The 22740-nt window shown below is 41.7% G+C and overlaps 1 non-coding gene across 1 annotated transcript; it reads right to left on the bottom strand.

Annotated features, from left to right (window-relative positions):
* Positions 1–16438: 16438 nt before the first annotated feature.
* LOC112752353 (small nucleolar RNA R71) lies at positions 16439–16542 on the bottom strand. Its single transcript, XR_003176793.1, has one exon. It is a non-coding gene; the product is annotated as a small nucleolar RNA R71 (small nucleolar RNA).
* Positions 16543–22740: the final 6198 nt, after the last annotated feature.

Raw genomic sequence — 22740 nt, 5'->3', positions numbered from 1 at the left:
AAAGAATGACATTAACACACGCTCATGAGTACATGTGAAAAGTCATCAATGGAAAATAGCTAGTGCATATGATAACAAGTGAATGCAGGGTGTTTATTGGCATGCTAGCAAAGGCATGAGTAGCATAGATCAAGCATTCAATGTCCAAGTTAGATTACCAAGTCTTTCAAACTAACAACATGTTCCAAATAAATTTCTAACACCAACGAAAATAATGCAAATGAATGAAAGTATGCAAATAAAATAAAATAAAAAAGAAAGATAAGAAGAATGAGAAGGGAAAGAAATAAAGTAAGAAAGAAAGAAGAAAAGATAGAAGAAATTAGGATTAGAAAAGAAAAATAAGATAATCGGCACTAATCTGGATAGGTTGTGGGACGCTGGCGACGCGGTCGCGTGGTGCGCGATAAGGTTGGGTGACGCAGACGCGTGGGGCACGCGATCGCGTGACTTGATTTGTGCTAGTGGCGTGAGTGCAGCCTCGCGGTCTCACAACTCTCTGTTCAAAACTTAGTATTGCCAAAATCCAGGGTGACGCGGTCGCGTGGTCGACGCGATCGCGCGGGTGGCCTTTTTCTTAAAATGACGCGGCTGCGTGGGGCACGCGGTTGCGTGGTAGGGCTTGGGCTTCCAGCACGAGTCCAGCCCAATTCCAGCTCAACTTTCAGCCATACACCTTGTTACGTCGAAATCCAGGGCCACGCGGTTGCGTGGGTGACGCGGACGCGTGGGACGATTTGTGCCCTTGGCACGCCTCCAGCCCTGCTCCTGCGTAACTCTCTGTTCAATTTCTTTTCCTTCTAACGCACTGGTGACGTGGACGCGTCAACGACGCTGCCGCTTCACGTGCGTGCTTTTTTTTTTTTCATAATCTGAAAAAATGCAGAATGCAGTGTTAATATGAATGTGATGCAAAGCTCCAGGTTCAATATAATAAAATAAAATAAAACTCGAAAACAAATAAAACTAAATAAAAATGAAAAAGGAACGATCATACCATGGTGGGTTGTCTCCCACCTAGCACTTTTAGTTAGAGTCCATAAGTTGGACATTTGATGAGCTTCCTGTTATGGTGGCTTATGCTTGTATTCATCCAGGAATCTCCACCAATGTTTGTATCTCCAGTAACCTCCGGGGTCCCAAACTAGGCGCAGAAAGCCTTCAAGTAAGTTAAAGCAAGTGACCAGGCCCCAATTGTGGTGATTGATAGAATGGATTCCGGGGTCCCAGACCTTGCCTTTGCACCCGTCTTTTGGTTGAGCAATATTGTTCCATCCGGGTGGCAAGCAGTCTGAATTCTCACGTAAGCGGCCAAACAACTTCCTAGACACATTCAGTTGAGCTTTACACCAACCTTTGCATTTAAACTTAAAGCTTCCAACCATGATGAACCTTGCAGGATAATTCTTACCACTGACCATCTTCCTCTTACTCTTAATGCCACAAAGAGCTCTAAGTTGACCATCCGTCTCCAGTAGCCCATATTCAAGTGGGATTAGAAAGCTAAGGGATATGAAATTTACCCACTTGAATGTTGTGAAGGATGATGGTAACTTAGGGGGAGGTATTTTCAATGAAATTGCAAGCTCCACTCCCTTGTGCTCTTCTCTGATAATTACCACCTCTTTGAAAGCTTCTTCAATTTCAACCTCTTCCTCTTGGCAGCTTTCTTCCAATTCAATCTCCTCTTCATTGCTTTCCAAGGGCATGGAAGGTTGTGCTTCTTCTTCTTGAATCTCCATCTCTTGATCAGCCTCTTTCAAGTCTTTAACTGTGATATGCTTTGGAGGTTGTACACCCTCCTCAGCATCAATTTCAAACGCCTTGGAAGGGGGTTCTATGACTGGACTTTCCCATGGAGGTTCAGCATCTCCTAAGTCTTCAACCACTTCTTCTTCTTCAATAATTCCGGCTTCCTCTACTTGTTCCAGTACAAAGTCATGCTCCGTACTGTTCACTGGAGTTTCTAGTATCTCTTTCATGCTACGCTCTTTTATTGATTCTTCATATGTAGCCATGGGAGCACTTTGAGTGTCCGAGCGTCGGGAACCTAATTGACTTATCGCTTGATTTAATTAATGAAGGGTTGCATGAAATTGATCCTTGAGACGATCCATTCATTCTTGTTACGCTCGGCTATCATAGGTAGGATCATAGTGCTCTTGGATTGATGGATATGGAGATGGGAAATATTGAGGTGGTGGTGGGATGGGGAGATCATTCTGTGATTGAAAAGGAAGTGCACTAGAGCTTGAGGGTTGATTGTTGAAGGTATTTGGTGGTCCGATTTGGGCGGCGAAAGCTTGTATAGTAGAGTTTAGATCGGCAAGTGCTTTCTCCATGGAGGTTTGGGGAGGATAGGAGGGTTCATTTGGCTCATAAGGTGGTTGGTATGGTGGATATGGGTTAGGGTCATATGGAGGTGAATGGTGAAAAGGGGCTTGTGAGTTTGGTGGTCCAAAGTTATGTTGAGGAGGGGGTTCATAGGCGTATGATGGTGGTTGTTGATAATCAAAAGAGCGCTCACCATAGCCATTACCTTGATATGCATCACAGAATAGTTGTTGATAGTCCATTGGAGGCGGTTGTTGCCATGAGGGTTGAGTAAATCCTTGTGGCTCCTCCCATCTTTGATTCTTCCAACCTTGATGCCTGTTCTCATTATAGTTTCCATTCCTAACAACAACATTGGAATCAAACTTGAAGCGACAGGGGTGAGAATTCATAGTAGTAGGAGAAAAAAAAAATAAAAACTAACAAAAAGAAAATATTTTGAAAAAGAGATGATTTTTTTAAACAATTGAATTTTGAAAACTAAGATAAGATAAGATAAAAATATTTTAAAATAAAAATCTGAATTTTTTTTTAAATATTTACAATAGCCAATAATAAGGCACACGTTTGCAATTCCCCGGCAACGGCGCCATTTTGATGAGAGAACTTTTACGTGGTCTAGAAATTTGCAGATAAATCCTCGTTGCAAGTATAGTTTCTAAACCTTCAAAAGTCCTTTCCTACAAACGTTTTGGTTGTCACAAGTAACAAACCCCTTTTAAAATTGATAACCGAGTATTTAACCTCGGGTCGTCTTCTCAAGGAATTGCAGGGAGGTGTATTTATTATTGGTTATGAGTTTTCTGGGGAATGTTGAGTTTGGGCAATGGGCACAGGTATATTTAAATGAAAAGTAAAATAAATTAACAATAATAAAATCTCTTGGCAAGGTATGAAGAACTGGATGTCCTATTCTGGTTATCCTTATCAATTGTAATGAGAATTGGATTTTTCTCCCACTTTGTTAACCTCGAACTATGAAGGTAAGTTAAGTGGATGAATTAATTTCGAATCCTCAAGTCCTAGTCTTTCCTTGGGAAAGGCTAGAGTTATAGGATCTCGAATTATTTCTTGAAAAATTCCAATTTTCAATCAACACCTCGAGTTGGATAACTCAAGAGTCACCAATTATTTAACCAAGGCCAAAAGGGAAAATATCTAAATTAAATTAAAAGCATTCATATAAATAAAGCAAAGCAAATCAAATCTGAAAATACCTCAAATAACATTAATTAAGAAAATCAATCCAAACATAAAGAGTTCATAAACTAAATTGAGAAAATAAATAAAAAGAACATTGAACCTGGGATTGAGAGTCACTTCTAAAACTAAGAGAAGTCCTAAATCCTAATCCTAAGAGAGAGGAGAGAACCTCTCTCTCTAAAAACTACATCTACTCCTAAAATTGTGAATTATGAGAGCTTGATCATGAATGGATGCATTTTCCCACTTTACAGCTTCTAATCTGTGTTTTCTGGGCCGCAAACTGGGTCAGAAATAGCCCAGAATTCGCTGGTTGTGAATTCAAACATGCTGATTTTCGTCACTGTGATGCGGTCGCATGGGTCACGCGATCGCGTCGCTTAGCATCAGGGAAACTATAGCATATTATATATCATATCGAAGCTCCAGACGTTAGCTTTCCAACGCAACTGGAATCACGTCATTTGGACCTCTGTAGCTAAAGTTAGAGCCGTTTGAGTGCAAAGAGGTCAGGCTGGACAGCTTAGCAGTTTCTCCAACTTCATGTATTCCTTCCACTTTTGCATGCTTCCTTTCCATCCTCTGAGCCATTCCTGCCCTATAAACTCTGAAATCACTTAACACACATATCAAGGCATCTAATGGTAATAAGAGAGGATTAATATTAGCAAATTAAGACCATAGAAAGCATGTTTTCAATCATAGCACAAAATCAGGAAGGAAAATGTAAAACTATGCAAATAGTATGAATAAGTGGGTAAGGACTTGATAAAAACCACTCAAATGAGCACAAGATAAACCATAGAATAGTAGTTTATCACTCGTATATACACATAATATTTTTTTTTGGTCCCCTTTTTCTTGGGGTTTCATGTACAAAAGTTTCAATGCATATGGTTCAATCATTCAATACATGAGTATGTTACCAATTCCCAAAATTTCCAATTACAACTACAAATACACGCCTTTACATCTACCCAAGTTCCCAAGTACACCCCCCCATTTGAATGATACACACCTTCACTTACCAAAGCTAATCAAGGATCCAAATCTAGGGACATTCATTATTTTTCACTTAGGGTTGTTGATGTGCTCTATTTAAGAACAAAAAGGGTTTATCATGGGCTCAAAATTGGTTAGCAATGGTAGATAAAAGGGTTAAGGCCGTTTGGAAAAAGTGACTATTGAAATGATGGCCTCAATCATGTAAATGCATTCATACACAAAGTAATGGACATATAGAATCAGATAAAGCAAGGATTACAGTCATAGAGAGAGAATAATGCACACAAGAATTGGAAATAGTGGTTAGAAGATATAACCACACAATAGGATCAAGACTCACATGTTTGTGTTCTTAGCTCAATCACTATGTTCCAAAATACATTCTTGAAGCAAGTTTACCGCAAATTTTTTTTTTCAAAATTGGTAGGGTACCCCGAAAATATAGTTTCTTGGGGCAGAAGTCATTATTTTGACCAAGTAACTCTATAGGGACTAACTATCATGCAAAGGGTATTTACAAGCAAGACTAACTATACATGCAATGTACTAACTACCAAGCAAAAGATGAATCCATGAGTATTGAAAGGAAGAGATTGTTACCAATGGAGATCGATCGAACGACCTCCCCACACTTAGAATTTAGCACGGTCCTCCGTGCTACCAATAATGCGCAAAGGTTGGTCGGAACCAGAATCTTCACTATCCCCTTCATCAGAGCTCCCGTCACTTGGGTTTGAGGTGGATGTGAATATCTCGGGTTCTTCCATGCTAGGGGTAACACAGCGCAAGAGCTTCTTGATGTAAGTGTATTGGCATTGGTTGCGTCACTTATATCTATCAATCTTCTGGTGTAGATCTTCTATCCTTTGATGGGTGGATCTTTGCCATGGTGACAATGAGGTGGAAGGAATAGTAGGTGGAGGGGCTATGTCAAGGCTAGGGTTGTTCATAGGAAGCTGTAGGTATTTTTTGCTTGGGACAATATCACCCTTAGCCGGAATTATAGCCTTCGTGTCCATGGCTTCCCAAGGAACACCCGCAACAGCAACTAAATCAGATACCAATGCTGAAAATGGCAAATTACCCCAAGCGTGGACTTGACCCATTGCTTGCTTGATAAGAAGCAGAATGTTTACCGGTCTCTCCGTGAGAACACACCAAATAAGCAAGGCGAGATCCGCTGTGAAGGACAACTTGTGAGTGCTAGGTAGCACATAGTGGGATAGGATCTGGGCCCAAGCTCTAGCTTCTACAGTGAGAAAACGTGCATCAATGCACTTGGGCCTCATCCGGAGTTGACCATGGGTCCAAAATGTCTCTGGTTCAGCAATGGCTCGGAGGATCGAGTCCCAATCAAATCCAAACTCTTCTCGCTGACGTAAGACCTTTTGGTAGCCATCCATGTCACTTGGTACCGGTAAGACATTAAGCACTTGCTGAATAGCCTCTTCTGAAACTGAGACTTACTTCCAGCGCACGTATACCGATCGAAGAGGAGGAAGATGGTAGTTAGTGTAGAATTCTACCACCCATGAGAGGTTGACCTTCTGTGGTTTTCTCAGAAGAAACTTCCATCCTTGCCGATCAATGCAGGGCAAGATACAATGAGTAGATGCTCGGCATGATAGTTCTTTTCAACCATGGTGGGGAACACAAGTTCACAGAAGCGGTTGGGGAACCTTGAAGAATCCTTTGCCAGTTTGCTCTTCTCTTTTTCATCAATAGGAGCGGGTGCCTTTGCCTTCTTAGATAGGGGTTTGGCTCCTAATGTAGGGTGCGCCTTAGAGTTTGACTTTTGGGGTGCCCCCTTTGTGGCCGGTTTCCTTGAAGCTTTCTCCTTGCCTTTCTCGGTGGCCATCTTGAAAAAGGAAGGGAAAAAGGGAAAACATTAAACCCAAAGAATCATCTCAACAAAAACATGTAAGTGAAAGGTAGTGCCCAAAAGAAATAGTGCAACAAGATGATTATAGAGGCATGGGTCACAACACTTCGCATGGGATGCAAGAGCGAGTAAAGCATGCAATATGGCATGAGAAGAATAATCTCAAGCATCCATAGCAAATAGCAAGTCATGTTCAATGAGTATCTAATTAGCAAGCATAAGGCAAAGTGGACTCAATGCACTTAAAAGAGAGCAAGTGAATGAGGAGGAAGCACCAAATTGAAGGTATATGACTAAAATAAACCAAAATGGCATTCGTGCATTTCCTCGAACACTTGGCGTGCAGTTATCAAGCAATGAGCAATTATGTGATACTCAACCAATTAGAAGCCCAAAATGAAATATCAATCATCACACAGCATCACCTACTGACAAAGAGAATGAAAGACAACAAGATCTATTAAAGCAAATTAAAACTCAAATTCAACATCCATGGAAAAGCAAAAAAAAAAAGTAAACAAACAAAAAGCAAGTAGTATAAGCATGCAACTAAAAGAGAAAATAAGTGAATCAACAAGAAACGTCTAACTAGAAAAAGAGATTATGCAAAAAGAGTAAGAGATGAGATATAGAAGTAGTAGAACCTTGAGAAGTGTAAAAGAACAAGGTGGAGTTTTCTTTTTGTGAAAATGAGAAAGAGAGAGAGAGGATATAGTGCCACCGGAGGTGGTGGTCATCGCCGGTGAGTAGATCGAGACGGTGGTGGTGGGTTGTGGAAGAAGAAGAAGAAGAAGAAGAAAAGTGATGGAAGAAAGAAGAAGAAAGAAACAAGAAAGGATGTGGGAGAAGGACAGAAGCAGGGCGCGCTAGCTTTAAAACTGGTTCGCGCGACCGACACGCGTGCGCACGGTGCGCTTGCGCGTCGGTGAGGGTTGAGCGAGGGGCGCGTACGCGTCAAGGGCATGTACGCGTGAAGACAGTTAGGCTCCTGGCACAGAGTTGGCACAAAGTAAGCCTAACTCTCGGGTTATTTGTATCAGATTTTGCATGCAGCACAGGCAGTGCAGACGCGCACAGTACGCAGACGCGTGCGCAGACGCGTAAAGTGCGCCTGCGCGTCAGTCGCGGGCACAAAATAGGCACACGTTTGGAACAACTCTCTGGGTTTTGTACCAGGGAGTTCAGATTGCACAACAGACGCGCACGCGCAGAGTGCGCTTGTGCGTCGATGGCCAAGTTGCAAGGGGCGCACAGGCGTCATGCACGCTGGCGCGTGGGTTCCTTGCACGAAGTGGGCATAACTCTCGATTTTTTATACTAGGAGTGTGAAATGCACCACCGGTGCACGCTCGCACAGTGCCCTCGCGCGCGGATGCCCCTTTTTTCCTTTTTTTTTATAAACAACATAGAAAGTGCTTTTCTAACACATTCTTGGCAGGTGTTTAAGCTAGGTGGTCAAGAAAACACTCACAAATTCATGCAATATTCAAAACATAGCATTCTCTCTACTTCAACAATTCATCCATACCAAAATGATGAAATATATATAAACATCCTAGTTATCCAACAAGATCAACAAAACTAGCATTCCTAAGCAATCAACAACATTAAGAAGTCACAAAATGTACAAAAATCTAGTGCTAAAGGCAAGAAGGTATACACAAAGAAGATCTTACCATGGTGGTGTGCCTCTCACCAAGCACTTTTCTTTAACGTCCTTAAGTTGGACAGTCAGTCCCTCAAGCTTCTCCTTCTCTAGGTGCATCCGTTAGTAGGAATACCTCTAGCTCTTTTGGAAACTTGTAGCCATGGTACTTCTTCACTCTATGTCCATTCACCTTGAAAGTTGCTTAACTTTTAGGATCAAACAATTCTACCACCCGATAGGGCTTTATCTCTTTCACCTTGAAGGGTCCTTCCCATCTAGAACGGAGCTTGCCAGGCATGAATCTATGCCTCGAGTTGAAGAGGAGAACCTCATCACCTTCTTGAAAATCCTTCTTCCAAATGTGATGGTCATGGAATGCTTTAGTCTTTTTCTTGTAGATCCGGGCATTTTCATATGCTTCGTTCCTCAAACACTCGAGCTCCTCTAGCTCTAATTTCCTGGCCACACCCGCCGTGGTGAAATCCATGTTGCACTGCTTTACTGCCCAATAGGCTTAATGCTCAATCTCTATCGGAAGGTGGCATGCCTTCCCATGGAAGATCCGAAAGGGGCTCATCCCTAACGGAGTCTTATAGGCCGTCCTATACGCCCAAAGTACATCTCCTAGCCGGAGGCTCCAATCCTTCCTTTGTGGGTTTACCACTTTCTCCAATATTCTCTTAATCTCCTGGTTGGACACTTCTGCTTGCCTGTTGGTTTGCGGGTGATAAGCAGTGGCAACCTTACGCAATACCCCATAGCGCTTGAGCAGTGCCTCTACTTTTCTGTTACAAAAGTGGGATCCTTGGTCGCTCACAATTGCTCGTGGCGACCCATAACGGCATACAATATTATTCCTAATAAAAGAAATGACGGTGTTGGCTTCATCAAGGCGAGTAGGTATTGCTTTTACCCACTTTGACACATAGTCAACCGCTAACAGAATATACAGATACCCACTTGAGTTGGGAAACGGTCCCATAAAGTCAATACCCCATACATCAAATATCTCACAGAACAACATAGGTTGCTGAGGCATCTCATCCCTTTGGGACGTGTTTCCCGACTTTTGACACTGATGGCAAGATACACAGAACCGGTTAGCGTCCTTGAATAAAGTTGGCCACCAGAATCCATAATCCAACACCTTTTTAGCTATCCGCTGTGGGCCAAAGTGGCCGCCACACTCGGACGAATGGCAAGCATCAAGAATGGGTTGGATTTCAGATTCCGGGACACATCTTCGAATTACTTTGTCCACTCCCCTCTTTCACAAGTGAGGGTCATCCCAAATGTAGTATTTGGAATCACTCCTCAACTTGTCTCTTTGGTGTTTAGAAAAGTTAGGAGGGAAGATTTTTGCAATCAAGTAGTTTGCCATTGGTGCAAACCAAGGAAAGCTATCCGACACAGCATGCAAACTATCTAATGGGAACGAGTCATCGATCGGAAATGGGTCAAATTTTAAATTCTCAAGGTGGCTTAAATGATCTGCAACCAAGTTTTGAGACCCACTCCGGTCCCTAATCTCAATGCCGAATTCTTTCAAAAGTAAGATCCAACGTATGAGTCTAGGTTTTGACTCATTCTTTGTCTATAAGTACTTCAAAGCTGCATGATCCGTGTATACCACTATCTTGGACCCTAGCAAATAAGATCTGAATTTATCTAAAGTATGAACAATAGCTAAGAGTTCCTTTTCTGTAGTGGTATAGTTAGATTGTGTTGCATCCAATGTTTTAGAAGAGTAAGCAATGACATAAGGAAGTTTACCATCGCGCTGTGTAAGCGCGGCACCTACAGCATGGTTTGACGCATCGCACATTATCTCGAATGGTAGCGTCCAGTTGGGGCCTCGCACAATCGGTGCTGTGGTAAGAACTCTCCTTAACTCTTCAAACGCACTCACACATGCACTGTCAAACCCAAAGTCTACATCTTTTTGGAGTAGGCGCGACAACGGCAAAGCAATCTTGCTGAAATCCTTAATAAAGCGCCTGTAAAATTCTGCATGTCCCAAAAATGAGTAGACCTCCCTCACAGATGAGGGGTGAGGTAAAGTGGTGATAACATCGACCTTGGCTGGGTCTATAGAAATGCCTTCATGAGATACTCCATGTCCTAACATTATTCCTTGTCTTACCATAAAGTGGCATTTTTCAATATTCAAGACAAGGTTAGTGTCAACACATCTAGCTAAGACTTTGGCCAAGTTCTCTAAGAAACAATAAAATGAAGTTCCATAAACACTAAAGTCATCCATAAAGACTTCCAGACAATCTTCCATCAGATCGGAAAAGACACTTGTCATACACCGCTGAAAAGTAGCAGGTGCATTACATAGTCCAAATGGAATCCTTTTGTAGGCAAAGGTGCCAAAAGGACAAGTGAATGTGGTCTTTTCCTAGTCCTCAGGGGCAATGTGAATTTAGAAGTAACCAGTGAATCCATCAAGAAAGCAATAATGGGATTTACCCGCCAAACGGTCCAACATCTGGTCAATAAAGGGCAAAGGGTAGTGGTCCTTCCTTGTAGCGGCATTCAAGCTTCTATAATCGATGCACACTCGCCATGCATTTTGTACTCTCTTGGTGACCACTTCACCATAATCCTTTTTAATTGTAGTGATGCCCAATTTCTTGGGAACAACCTGGACCGGGCTCACCCACTCACTGTCAGAAATTGGGTATATGATACCCGCATCAAGTAGCCTAGTGACCTCCTTCTTTACCACATCAAGGATGGTTGGGTTAAGCCTCCTTTTCGGTTGCCTAACCGGCTGAGCTCCCTCTTGGAGAAATATACGATGCATGCACTTGCGGGGGTCAATCACCACAATATTGCCTAGGCTCCAACCAATTGCCTTCTTGTACTTTCTTAGAACGTCTAGGAGCTTCCCTTCTTCTTTACTAGAAAGTTCACTAGCAATAATGACTGGAAACCTTTGGTTATCCTCTAAGAAAGCATACTTCAAATGAGATGGAAGAGGCTTCAGTTCACTCTTTGCCTCAAGCTGAGGTTCATTTTCATCAAGCTCAGAGAGTTCATTCTCAACAACTTTCTCCTGTTCACCCTCTTGGTCATCCGTCTCCTCAACAATGGGGTAGCATAACTTGTTGTGGTATTCTTTTCGCACTTCCGCTACCACTTCATCGATTACATCACATCAGAGAACAGAATGCTCTTCGGGAGGATGCTTCATAGCCTCTTCCAAATTGAACTTGATAGTCTTGTCTCTGACCTCAGAAAAATATGTGCCAGTGAAGGCATCTAGCTTGAATTTAGAGGTCTTAAGGAAGGATCTACCAAGTAGAACGGAGGAGGAGCTTCTATTTTCTGTTTGGGGTATTTCAAGGATGTAAAAGTCAACCAGAAATACCAAGTCCTTGATCGCCACAAGTACATCTTCTGCTATTCCTATCACAGTGATCACACTTTTATCGGCTAAGGCAAACTTCACTGCCGACTTCTTTAATGGAGCTAAATTCAACCGCACAAAGATAGAAAGTGGCATGATGCTTACGCAAGCTCCTAGATCACACATACAGTCATGAAAAGTGCGCCCACCAATACAACAAGACACCAAACAAGGCCCAAGGTAACCACATTTCTTTGGAATAGGCTCCATCAAGGAATAAATTGAACTACCCAAGGATAATGTCTCCAACTCTCCTATCCTATCCTTGTGTGTACACAAGTCTTTCAGAAATTTTGCATACTTCGGAATTTGTTGGATAGCATCAAGAAGTGGTATGGTTACCTCAACCTTCTTGAACACTTGAAGCATGTTTAAATCAACTTCCGGAGTCTTCTTTGCCTTCTTCACCATGGAAGGGAATGGGATAGGAATGGACTCATCCACTATAGCTTTCCTCTTGGGTTCCTTAAGGCTTACTCCTTATTCCTCATGCCTTTTGTCTACCTCCTCTTCTTCATACGGAGCTTCGACAACCACTTCTTCCTCATGAATGTCTTCCATGACCTTAGTAGTTATCTCCTCCAATGTAGTCCCCGACCGTAGAGTGATAGCGTTGAGACCGCCCTTGGGGTTTGGAAATGGCTGGGATGGAAGGTTGGAAGAGCTTGAGGGTTGGTTAGTGTTGTTGTTGGAGGAGGACATAGACATCTTTGAAATCATGTCGGCGAGGTTGGCCAATTGAGCGCCCAAGGCATCGAATTGAGCCTTGTTGCTCTCGTCCCATTTCTCCATAGTGGCTCTAAGCTCATCAACTTGATTGGTGAAAGATGAAGAGGTTTGGTTGAATTGTTGTCTATGGTGTGGTGCTTGGTATTTGGTGTAGTTGTTTTGGTTTTGGTTGTGGTGATTTTGGTTGGCTTGGTGGTTGTTGTTGTTATGGTGGTATTGGGATGAAGATTGGTTGTTGTTGTAATGAGAAGAAGAGTTGTTCCATCTTTGGTTTTGATTGCTCCCTTGTGTGTTATCCCTCCACCCTTGATTTTGATTACTACTATGAGAGTAGATGTTTTGGCCTTGAGAACAATAGGGCGGACAGTTGTTGTAATTCACATTGGCCACGACAAGGGCATGCTCCTCTTGAATTTGATGGCATTGATCGGTGTAATGTGTGGTGCTAGAGCACAAACTACAAATTCTAGGAGGGCCTTCAAGTTGAGCAGCTTGGGGTGGGGCTTGGATGGCTTGGATGGAGTAGTATTCCTTTTTATCTTTTTGTATTTGCGTGAGGATAGTGGTCATATCCCCAAGCACCTTGGTCAAGCTTGCTTCGGACGGTGATGGTTCTACCACACCCTTGAGAGGATTACTTCTCACCCTTACATGTTGTGTAGCCTTGGCAACATCATTTATCAATTTCCAAGCTTCTCCCTCCGTCTTGTTTTTTGAAAGGGAACCACCACTAGAAGTGTTGAGCAATCTTCTATCTTCCGCACAAAGACCTCCGGTGAAGTAACTCATGAGCAAGTGAGTGTTCAATCCATGGTGTGGTCCAATAGCCTCTTGAACCGAGTCCAATATTCATACAAACTCTCTTCATCCTTTTGTGTTATACCCGAGATCTCCTTCCGGACGTAATCGGTCTTCTCCGGCAGAAAAAATTTGTCTAAAAACTCTCTTCTCAAGAAATTCCAATTGGTCACAATCTCATCTGATAGCGAATAAAACCATGTCTTTGCTTGCCCTTCAAGAGAGAAAGAAAAGGCAAAAACCATAATAGCCAACTCATCGGCTCCATGCCTTCGAGCCGTAGAACAAGCGACTTGAAAATCTATTAGATGTTGGATGGGGTCTTGACCCGGCAACCCATGATACTTAGGAAGTAGATGTATCAAGCTACTCTTCAACTCAAAGATGGGATCAAAGTTAGGATACCTTGCTTGCAAAGGTTGAAGTATGATATCCGGAGCCCCTTGCACATGCAAAGTGATCCGTCATGGCTCTACCATGTATGGTTCACCTGTAGGATGCAAAGATGTATTAGTAGTGCCAACAAAAGAATAGGAAGTAGCGGACTCCAAGTCACTCTCGGTACCGTCTATTGATTCGGTATGTTCCTTAAGAGAGGCCGAAGTACTAGCTGTATAGTCCAACCACTGTCTAGCTTGCCAAATGTGTAACAAAGTTCTTTCAATTTCAGGGTCAAACTCGGCTAAGCTAGAATTCGGTTGACACCGAGTCATCAAACTTGGGAGTCATAGCACACATACAAAGGAAATCTAAACTATAACTAAGTATTGAAAGCAAGTAAACTATCTACAATATTCACGTATTCACATAACCAATATCAAGGCATATGTTACAACCATTCCCCAGCAACGGCGCCAAAAATTTGATGGGCGCGGAATACCGTCGGTAAGGAATTTCACAAGATTTCCGCTTTGCAAGTATAGCCCTCAACTGACAAATAATCCGCGAATCAAATTTCGAAGGAATTGGTTGTCATAAGTTCAACCCCAATAAAGGTAACTGAAGTATTCAAACCTTGGGTCGTCTCATAAGGAATGGGCAAACATGTGCATCAACATTGGTTAGAATTCCGGAGTTGTAAGTCATGAGCAAGAAATTAAACTAAGAATCCTACCAAGTAAGTAATCCTGAAGTGCAAGAAACTAATTCAAATAACTAAAGCAAGATGTGGCAATTCCAAACTAATAAGATAACATCCAAGATAATTCTACTCTAAAACCAAACAAATAACTATAACTAAGACAAAGCAATTAGGAATTTTAGGTTTTCAAATTTGAATTATAAAAGCAACTCTTAGCTAGACATGGGAACTGGGGTCACTATCCTTGTCTAATAAGCATATCTTGACAATTATGAGGAACCAAACACATTAAGTTTACTTCTATACTTGAAGTATATTAAATGGTTTAGTCAACATCAACCCATAAGGCCCAACCTAGCTACTAATTGACTTAGTAGTAGGCTAGTGTCAATGGTTATCAAATTGACCACTAAGGGTTCCCAAATCATCAAATCCATTAGACCCAATGACTCAAGTTTACCCAATTCCCTTAGCCTATGCCAAGAGTAAAGAGAACTACTCCATAATTAAAGGAAACATTTCATCAAACACATGGTAAGCATTACTAAAAGACATATTCAAATTGCAACTAAATTGAAATTAACAAGTACCCACTAACAATTATCAACACACAATCATTCAAACAACACAATTAACCATGGAAATCATCAATGTAACATTAACAATTCAAGATTCACAAGATTCATGAAATGGGAATAAAATAACAATTGACAAGAAAACATAAAGCTAACATAAGATCTAAACAAAATTATACTAAGGAATTTAAATTAAGCAATCAAAACTAGTAATCAACAAGATCCAATTCAAAATTCAACAAGGGAAGATCAAATCAAACTAGATCTAGAGAGGAACAAGGGTTTTTCTCTCTAGAAGAACAAGAACCAAAAACTAGCTAAAAATTGTGTCTAAGTGTGAATGAATGATCCCCCCTTTCCCCTAGCATCCTTGGGTCTTTTCTATGCAAAACCAGCTTGAATTTGGGCCTCTTGAGCCTCAAAAATTGCCAGGCATGATTTCCTTTAATGAGGTCACGTGCAGCTTGTCGCGCGTACGCGCTGATTGATTTTGCGATCCATGCGTGCGCGCCATGCACGCGTGCGCGCCGGTGTAGATTTCTCTAATCCGCGCGGATGCACCGATCTATGCGCGCCGCTTCCAGCTGTCTACATCCACGCGTGCGCGCGAGGTGCGCGCGCGCGGCCATACTAAAATTCCCAAAATCCAAATCTTCATGTTCCTTCCTCTTGTTCATGCTTTCTTTCTCTTTTTTAGGCCATTCTTGCCCTAAAAATTCTGAAATCACTCAACAAAGACGTCACGGCATCGAATCGTAATAAAAGAGGATCAAAATATAGCAATTTTAAGGCAAAAGAAGCATGTTTTTCATCATGGAGCAATATTAGGAAGAGAATACAAAACCATGCAATTCTTGTGAATAAGTGTAAAAAATATTGACAAAACCCCCCAAATTCTACACAATATAAACCACAAAATTGGGATTTATCATTGTCTGCATTGTTCCTCATGCTTGAATAAAAGAAAAATTATTTTGAAATAGAGAAAGAGTAAAGGTCTATGTTGGTATGAGACAGAATAAGTTCATGTGGTGGTATGTGCTGGTTCATTAGTTGATTTATGAATAAGGCTAGAGGTTGGCATGACTTTGTGATATGAACTTGAGTTAACATTCCGTGAGACTTGACAAATGAAAGAGGTCCATAAAAAAGAAAGAAAATTCAAGAGAAAGAAACAAAAAGAAATAAACAAGGCTGGGTGATGCCAGGGCATCTTAGTTTAGTTTCACCAGCCTTTCTCTTTGTTTTTAATAGGTTTTATGCACTTTCTTGAGCTATAAGCAAGCAATTGGGTTAGAAATTCATGCATACCTAGAATCATCCAACTATTGTTAATTTGATGCAAATTTCATGAGAATTCTGCTATAAATACTTGTGTGCTAAGAATGATTAGAATTCTCATGATCTTAGCAAGGCTTAGATGCATGTATTGGTTGATGATAGGTGAAAGAAAGCATGGAGGAAGGTTGAAGAAGGAGCCTGGAGAAGATGAAGAAGAAGCAACATTGGTGGCTAAGTTAGACCACCAATGTTGCCCCCAACGTTAAAAGAGAAGCAGAGCAAGTCTCTGCATGAGTGGCTGATACTCACGTTAGAGGGAGCGTTGGACATCCAACATTACCCCCAACGTGGTGATGAAAAATTCAATTGTGGAGCTAAATCAATTTTGAGCGACGCGTACGCATCTATGATGTGTACGCGTGAAAAAGCAGAATTTCTTAATGAATAGATTCCTAAAAGGTTCTACCCTCCACAAAAAGTAAATAGGCTGAGAACGGAAGTACAGACATTCAGACAGCTAGATGGTGAAACCATTTATGAAGCTTGGGAGAGATTCAAGGATTTGACAAGAAAATTCCCCACTAACATGTTTAATGAGTGGGTACAAATTCATATCTTCTATGTAGGGTTGAATCATGAATCAAAGAAAGCTGTAGACCACTCGTCTGGAGGTTCTCTTAATAAGAAGAAGACCATTGAGGAGGCCATTGATGTTATAGAGACAGTGGCCGACAATGAGTATTTTTATGCCTCAGATAGGAGCAACAACAGGGAAGTCCTGGAATTGAACCATATGGATGCAATCCTGGCCCAGAATAAGATGATCACAAAGCAATTGGCTGAACTAACCAAGCAAATGGAGAAGAATCAGGCTGCAGCTATCCACATTCAACCATCACCCCAAGAAGAGTTGGAGACCGAAGAAGGAGTTAACTGGGAGGAAGCTAATTACCTTGGAAATTTATCTAGGCAAGCTAACGATCCATACTCCAAAACATAGAATTCTAGTTGGAGGAACCACCCAAACTTTGGGTGGGGAAACCACAAAACCAAGGCCAAGACCACATAACTCATAATCCAAACCAGTACAACAACTCCCCTCACCAAAACTCCAACCAAAGACCATACCAGACCACACAAAACACTTATTCACAGCCACCATACCAAAGCCACAACAACCACTCTCAACACTCCAATGCCAACCAATCATCACCACATGATGAGGACAGAATGGTTAAGATGGAAGCGATGCTCGCCAACCTTTGCAAAGAAGTTGAAAACATAAAAAAATTCAAGGAAGAAGTGAGAGGGAGTATAAACAGCCGAGGAGAGGTTCGTAAGAATCTCGAGTCACAGGTGGGATACTGGTACGCGAAATTGTGATTACACTTTAATTATGTAAAATTCATTGCTCTTTCTTTCCCTGGAAATGGCGCCAAAAACATGATGCCAAGACCATGGTTCACAACTCCGTGTAACTAACCAGCAAGTGCACTGGGTCGTCCAAGTAATACATTACGTGAGTAAGGGTCGAATCCCACGGAGATTGTCAGTATGAAGCAAGCTATGGTCACCTTGCAAATCTCAGTTAGGCAGATATAAATTGATAATGATGTTTTCGAATAATAAATAATAGAATAGGGATAGAGGTACTTATGTAAATCATTGGTAGGAATTTCAGATAAGCGAATGGAGATGCTTTTCGTTCCTCTAAACCTCTGCTTTCCTGCTATCTTCATCCAATCAGTCTTACTCCTTTCCATGGCTGGCTTTATGTGATACATCACCATTGTCAAAGGCTACTTTCGGTCATCTCTCGGGAAAATGATCCAATGCCCTGTCACGGCACGGCTAATCGTCTGGAGGCATCACCCTTGTCAATGGCTTCATCTTATCCTCTCAGTGAAAATGATCAACGCACCCTGTCACGGCACGGCTATTCATCTGTCGGTTCTCGATCATGCTGGAATAGGATTTACTATCCTTTTGCATCTGTCACTAACGCCCCGCAATCGCGAGTTTGGAGCTCGTCACAGTCATTCATTCATTGAATCCTACTCGGAATACCACAGACAAGGTTTAGACTTTCCGGATTCTCTTGAATGCCGCCATCATTCTAGCTTACGCCACGAAGATTCTGGTTAGGAGATCTAAGAGATACTCATTCAATCTAATGTAGAACGGAAGTGGTTGTCAGGCACGCGTTCATAGGGAATGATGATGATTTTCACGTTCATCACATTCAGGTTGAAGAGCGAATGAATATCTTAGAAGCGAAATAAGATGAATTGAATAGAAAACAGTAGTACTTTGCATTAATCTTTGAGGAACAGCAGAGCTCCACACCTTAATCTATGGAGTGTAGAAACTCTACCGTTGAAAATACATAAGTGAAGGTCCAGGCATGGCTGAGATGGCCAGCCCCCAAAACGTGATCAATAGAACAAAAGATAATCCAAAGATGGTCAAAAAGACTAGTGAAATGTCCTATTTATAATAAACTAGCTACTAGGGTTTACAAGAGTAAGTAAGTGATGCATAAATCCACTTCCGGGGCCCACTTGGTGTGTGCTTGGGCTGAGCATTGAGTGTTGCACGTGTAGAGGTCCTTCTTGGAGTTGAACGCCAGCTTTTGTGCCAGTTTGGGCGTTCAACTCTGGTTTTGGATCCTTTTCTGGCGCTGGATGCCAAAATTGGGCATAGAGCTGGCGTTGAACGCCAGTTTACGTCGTCTATTCTTGGCTAAAGTATGTACTATTATATATTGCTGGAAAGCCCTTGATGTCTACTTTCCAACGCAATTGAAAGCGCGCCATTTCGAGTTTTGTAGCTCCAGAAAATCTATTTTGAGTGCAGAGAGGTCAGAATCCAACAGCATCAGCAGTCCTTCTTCAACCTCTGAATCTGATTTTTGCTCAAGTCCCTCAATTTCAGCCAGAAAATACCTGAAATCACAGAAAAACACACAAACTCATAGTAAAGTCCAGAAATGTGAATTTAACATAAAAACTAATGAAAACATCCCTAAAAGTAACTAGATCCTACTAAAAACATACTAAAAATAATGCCAAAAAGAGTATAAAGTATCCGCTCATCACAACACCAAACTTAAATTGTTGCTTGTCCCCAAGCAACTGAAAATCAAATAGGATAAAAAGAAGAGAATATACTATAAATTCCAAACTATCAATGAAACATAGCTCCAATCAAATGAGCGGGACTTATAGCTTTTTGTCTCTTAAATAGTTTTGGCATCTCACTCTATCCGTTGAGGTTCAGAATGATTGGTATCTATAGGAACTCAGAGTTCAGATAGTGTTATTGATTCTCCTAGTTCAGTATGATGATTCTTGAACACAGCTTCTTTATGAGTCTTGGCCGTGGCCCTAAGCACTTTGTTTTCCAGTATTACCACCGGATACATAAATGCCACAGACACTTAATTGGGTGAACCTTTTCAGATTGTGACTCAGCTTTGCTAAAGTCCCCAATTAGAGGTGTCCAGGGTTCTTAAGCACACTCTTTTTTTTGCTTTGAACCTTGACTTTAACCGCTCAGTCTCAAGTTTTCACTTGACACCTACACGCCACAAGCACATGGTTAGGGACAGCTTGGTTTAGCCGCTTAGACCAGGATTTTATTCCTTTAGGCCCTCCTATCCACTGATGCTCAAAGCCTTGGGATCCTTTTTATTTGCCCTTGCCTTTTGGTTTTAAGGGTTATTGGCTTTTTGCTCTTGCCTCTTGGTTTTAAGAGCTTTTGGCTTTTTCTGCTTGCTTTTTCTTTTTCTTTCTATTTTTTTGCCTATTTTTTTTTCTGCAAGCTTTGTTCTTTGCTGCTTTTTCTTGCTTCAAGAATTATTTTTATGATTTTTCAGATTATCAAATAACATGTCTCCTAGTCATCATTCTTTCAAGAGCCAACATATTTAACATTCTTAAACAACAACTTCAAAAGACATATGCACTGTTCAAGCATACATTCAGAAAACAAGAAGCATTGTCACCACATCAATATAATTAAGCTAAGTTCAAGGATAAATTCGAAACTCATGTACTTCTTGTTCTTTTGAATTAAAATAGTTTTTATTTTAAGAGAGGTGATGGATTCATAGGACATTCATAACTTTAAGACAAAGTTACTAACTACTAATGATCATGTAATGAAGACACAAACATAGATAAGCACATAGCATAGAAAACGAAAAACAGAGAAAGCAAGAACAAGGAATGAATCCACCTTAGTGATGGTGGCGTTTCCTTCTTGAGGAACCAATGATGTCCTTGAGCTCTTCTATGTCTCTTCCTTGTCTTTGTTGCTCCTCCCTCATTGCTTTTTGTTCTTCTCTTATTTCATGGAGCATGATGGAGTGCTCTTTGATGTTCCACCCTTAGTTATCACATATTGGAACTCAATTCTCCTAGGGAGGTGTTGATTTTCTCCCAATAGTTTTGTGGAGGAAAGTGCATTTGAGGCATCTCTAGGATCTCATGGTGATGAGCTTCATACGCCTCTTGAGCTCCATAAGTGGGCTCTCTTGCTTGCTCCATCTTTTTCTTAGTGATGGGCTTATCCTCTTTAATGAGGATATCTCCCTCTATGTCAATCCCAGCCGAATTACATAGGTGGCAAATGAGGTGAGGAAAGGCTAACCTTGCCATAGTGGAGGACTTGTCAGCCACCTTGTAGAGTTCTTGAGGTATAATCTCATGAACTTCCACCTCTTCTCCAATCATGATGCTATAGATCATGATGGCCCGGTCTATAGTAACTTCAGACCGGTTGCTAGTGGGAATGATTGAGCATTGAATGAACTCCAACCATCCTCTAGCTACAGGCTTGAGGTCCAATCTTCTTAGTTGAACTGGCTTGCCTTTGGAGTCAATCTTCCATTGAGCTCCTTCTACACATATGTCCATAAGGACTTGGTCCAACCTTTGATTAAAGTTGACCCTTCTAGTGTAGGGGCGTTCATCTCCTTGCATCATGGGCAAGTTAAACGCCAACCTCACATTCTCCGGACTAAAATCTAAGTATTTCCCCCGAACCATTGTAACATAGTTCTTTGGATCCGGGTTCTTACTTTGATCATGGTTCTTGGTGATCCATGCATTAGCATAGAACTCTTGAACCATTAGGATGCTGACTTGTTGGATGGGATTTGTTAGAACTTCCCAACCTCTTCTTTGAATTTCATGTCAGATCTCTGGATACTCATTTCTTTTGAGTTTGAAAGGGACCTCAAAGATTACCTTCTTCTTGGCCACAACATCATAGAAGTGGTCTTGATGGGCTTTGGAGATGAACCTTTCCATCTCCCATGACTCGGAGGTGGAAGCTTTTGTCTTCCCCTTCCCCTTTCTAGAGGATTCTCCGGTCTTAGGTGCCATCAATGGTAATGGAAAAACAAAAAGCTTATGCTTTTACCACACCAAACTTAGAATATTGCTTGTCCTCGAGCAAGAAAAGAAGAATAGAAGAAGAAGAAGAAGAAATGGAGGAGAGGGAGAGTGGGAAGTGTTTCGGCCAAGAGGGGTGTGCTGTGTGAATTTGATGAAGAATGGAGGGCTTTATATAGGGAAGGGAGGGTGGTTATGGTTCGCCCATATGGGTGGGTTTGGGTGGGAAATTGGTTTTGAATTTTGAAGATAGGTGGAGTTTATGAGGTAGGTTTATGGGGAAGAGTAGATGGATGTGAGTGGTGAAGAGGTGATGGGGAAGAGAGTTTATGGGGTTGTGTAAAAGAGAGTGGTGAGAAGAAGTGAGTGGAGGTAGGTGGGGATCCTGTGGGGTCCACAGATCCTGAGTGGATCCTGTGGGGTCCACAGATCCTGAGGTGTTCAAGGATTTACATCCCTGCACCCATTAGGCATGTAAAAATGCCTTTGCACCCAACTCTGGGCGTTCAGCGCCAGGTTGGTGGCCATTTTGGGCGTTCAACGCCCATTTGTGTGCGATTTCTGGCGTTGAATGCCAGAACCATGCCTGTTCTGGCGTTCAGCGCCCAAAAGCTGCCCATTTTGGGCGTTCAGCGCCAGAACCATGCTCTGTTCTGGCGCTGAACGCCAGACAGATGCTTCCTCCAGGGTGTGATTTTTCTTCTGCTGTTTTTGATTCCGTTTTCAATTTTTATATTTATTTTGTGACTCCACATGATCATGAACCTATTAATACATATAACTGAGAAAAATATAGTTAGATAAATAAAAATTAGGTTGCCTCCCAACAAGCGCTTCTTTAATGTCAATAGCTTGACAGTGGGCTCTTATGGAGCCTCACAGATGTTCAGAGCATTGTTGAGACTCTCCAACACCAAACTTAGAGTTTGGATATGGGAGTTCAACACCAAACTTAGAGTTTGGTTGTGGCCTCCTAACACCAAACTTAGAGTTTGACTGTGGGGGCTTTATTTGACTCTGCTTTGAGAGAAGCTTTTTCTGCTTCCTCTCCATGGTTGCAGAGGGAGATCCTTGAGTTTTAAACACAAGGGAGTCCTCATTCCATTGAAGGACTATTGCACCTCTGTCAACATCAATCACAGCTCTTGCTATGGCCAGGAAAGGTCTTCCTAGGATGATGGATTCATCCTCTTCCTTTCCAGTATCCAGGACTATGAAATCAGCAGGGATGTAAAGGCCTTCAACCTTTACTAACACGTCCTCTATTTGTCCATAAGCCTGTTTTCTTGAACTGTCTGCCATCTCTAATGAGATTTTGGCAGCTTGCACCCCATAGATTCCCAGTTTCTCTATTACAGAGAGGGGCATGAGGTTTATTCCTGAACCA

Source organism: Arachis hypogaea, chromosome 15 (genome assembly GCF_003086295.3).
Source record: "Arachis hypogaea cultivar Tifrunner chromosome 15, arahy.Tifrunner.gnm2.J5K5, whole genome shotgun sequence".
NCBI classification, from domain to species: domain Eukaryota; kingdom Viridiplantae; phylum Streptophyta; class Magnoliopsida; order Fabales; family Fabaceae; genus Arachis; species Arachis hypogaea.
This window is presented reverse-complemented; position numbering and strand designations above follow the sequence as displayed.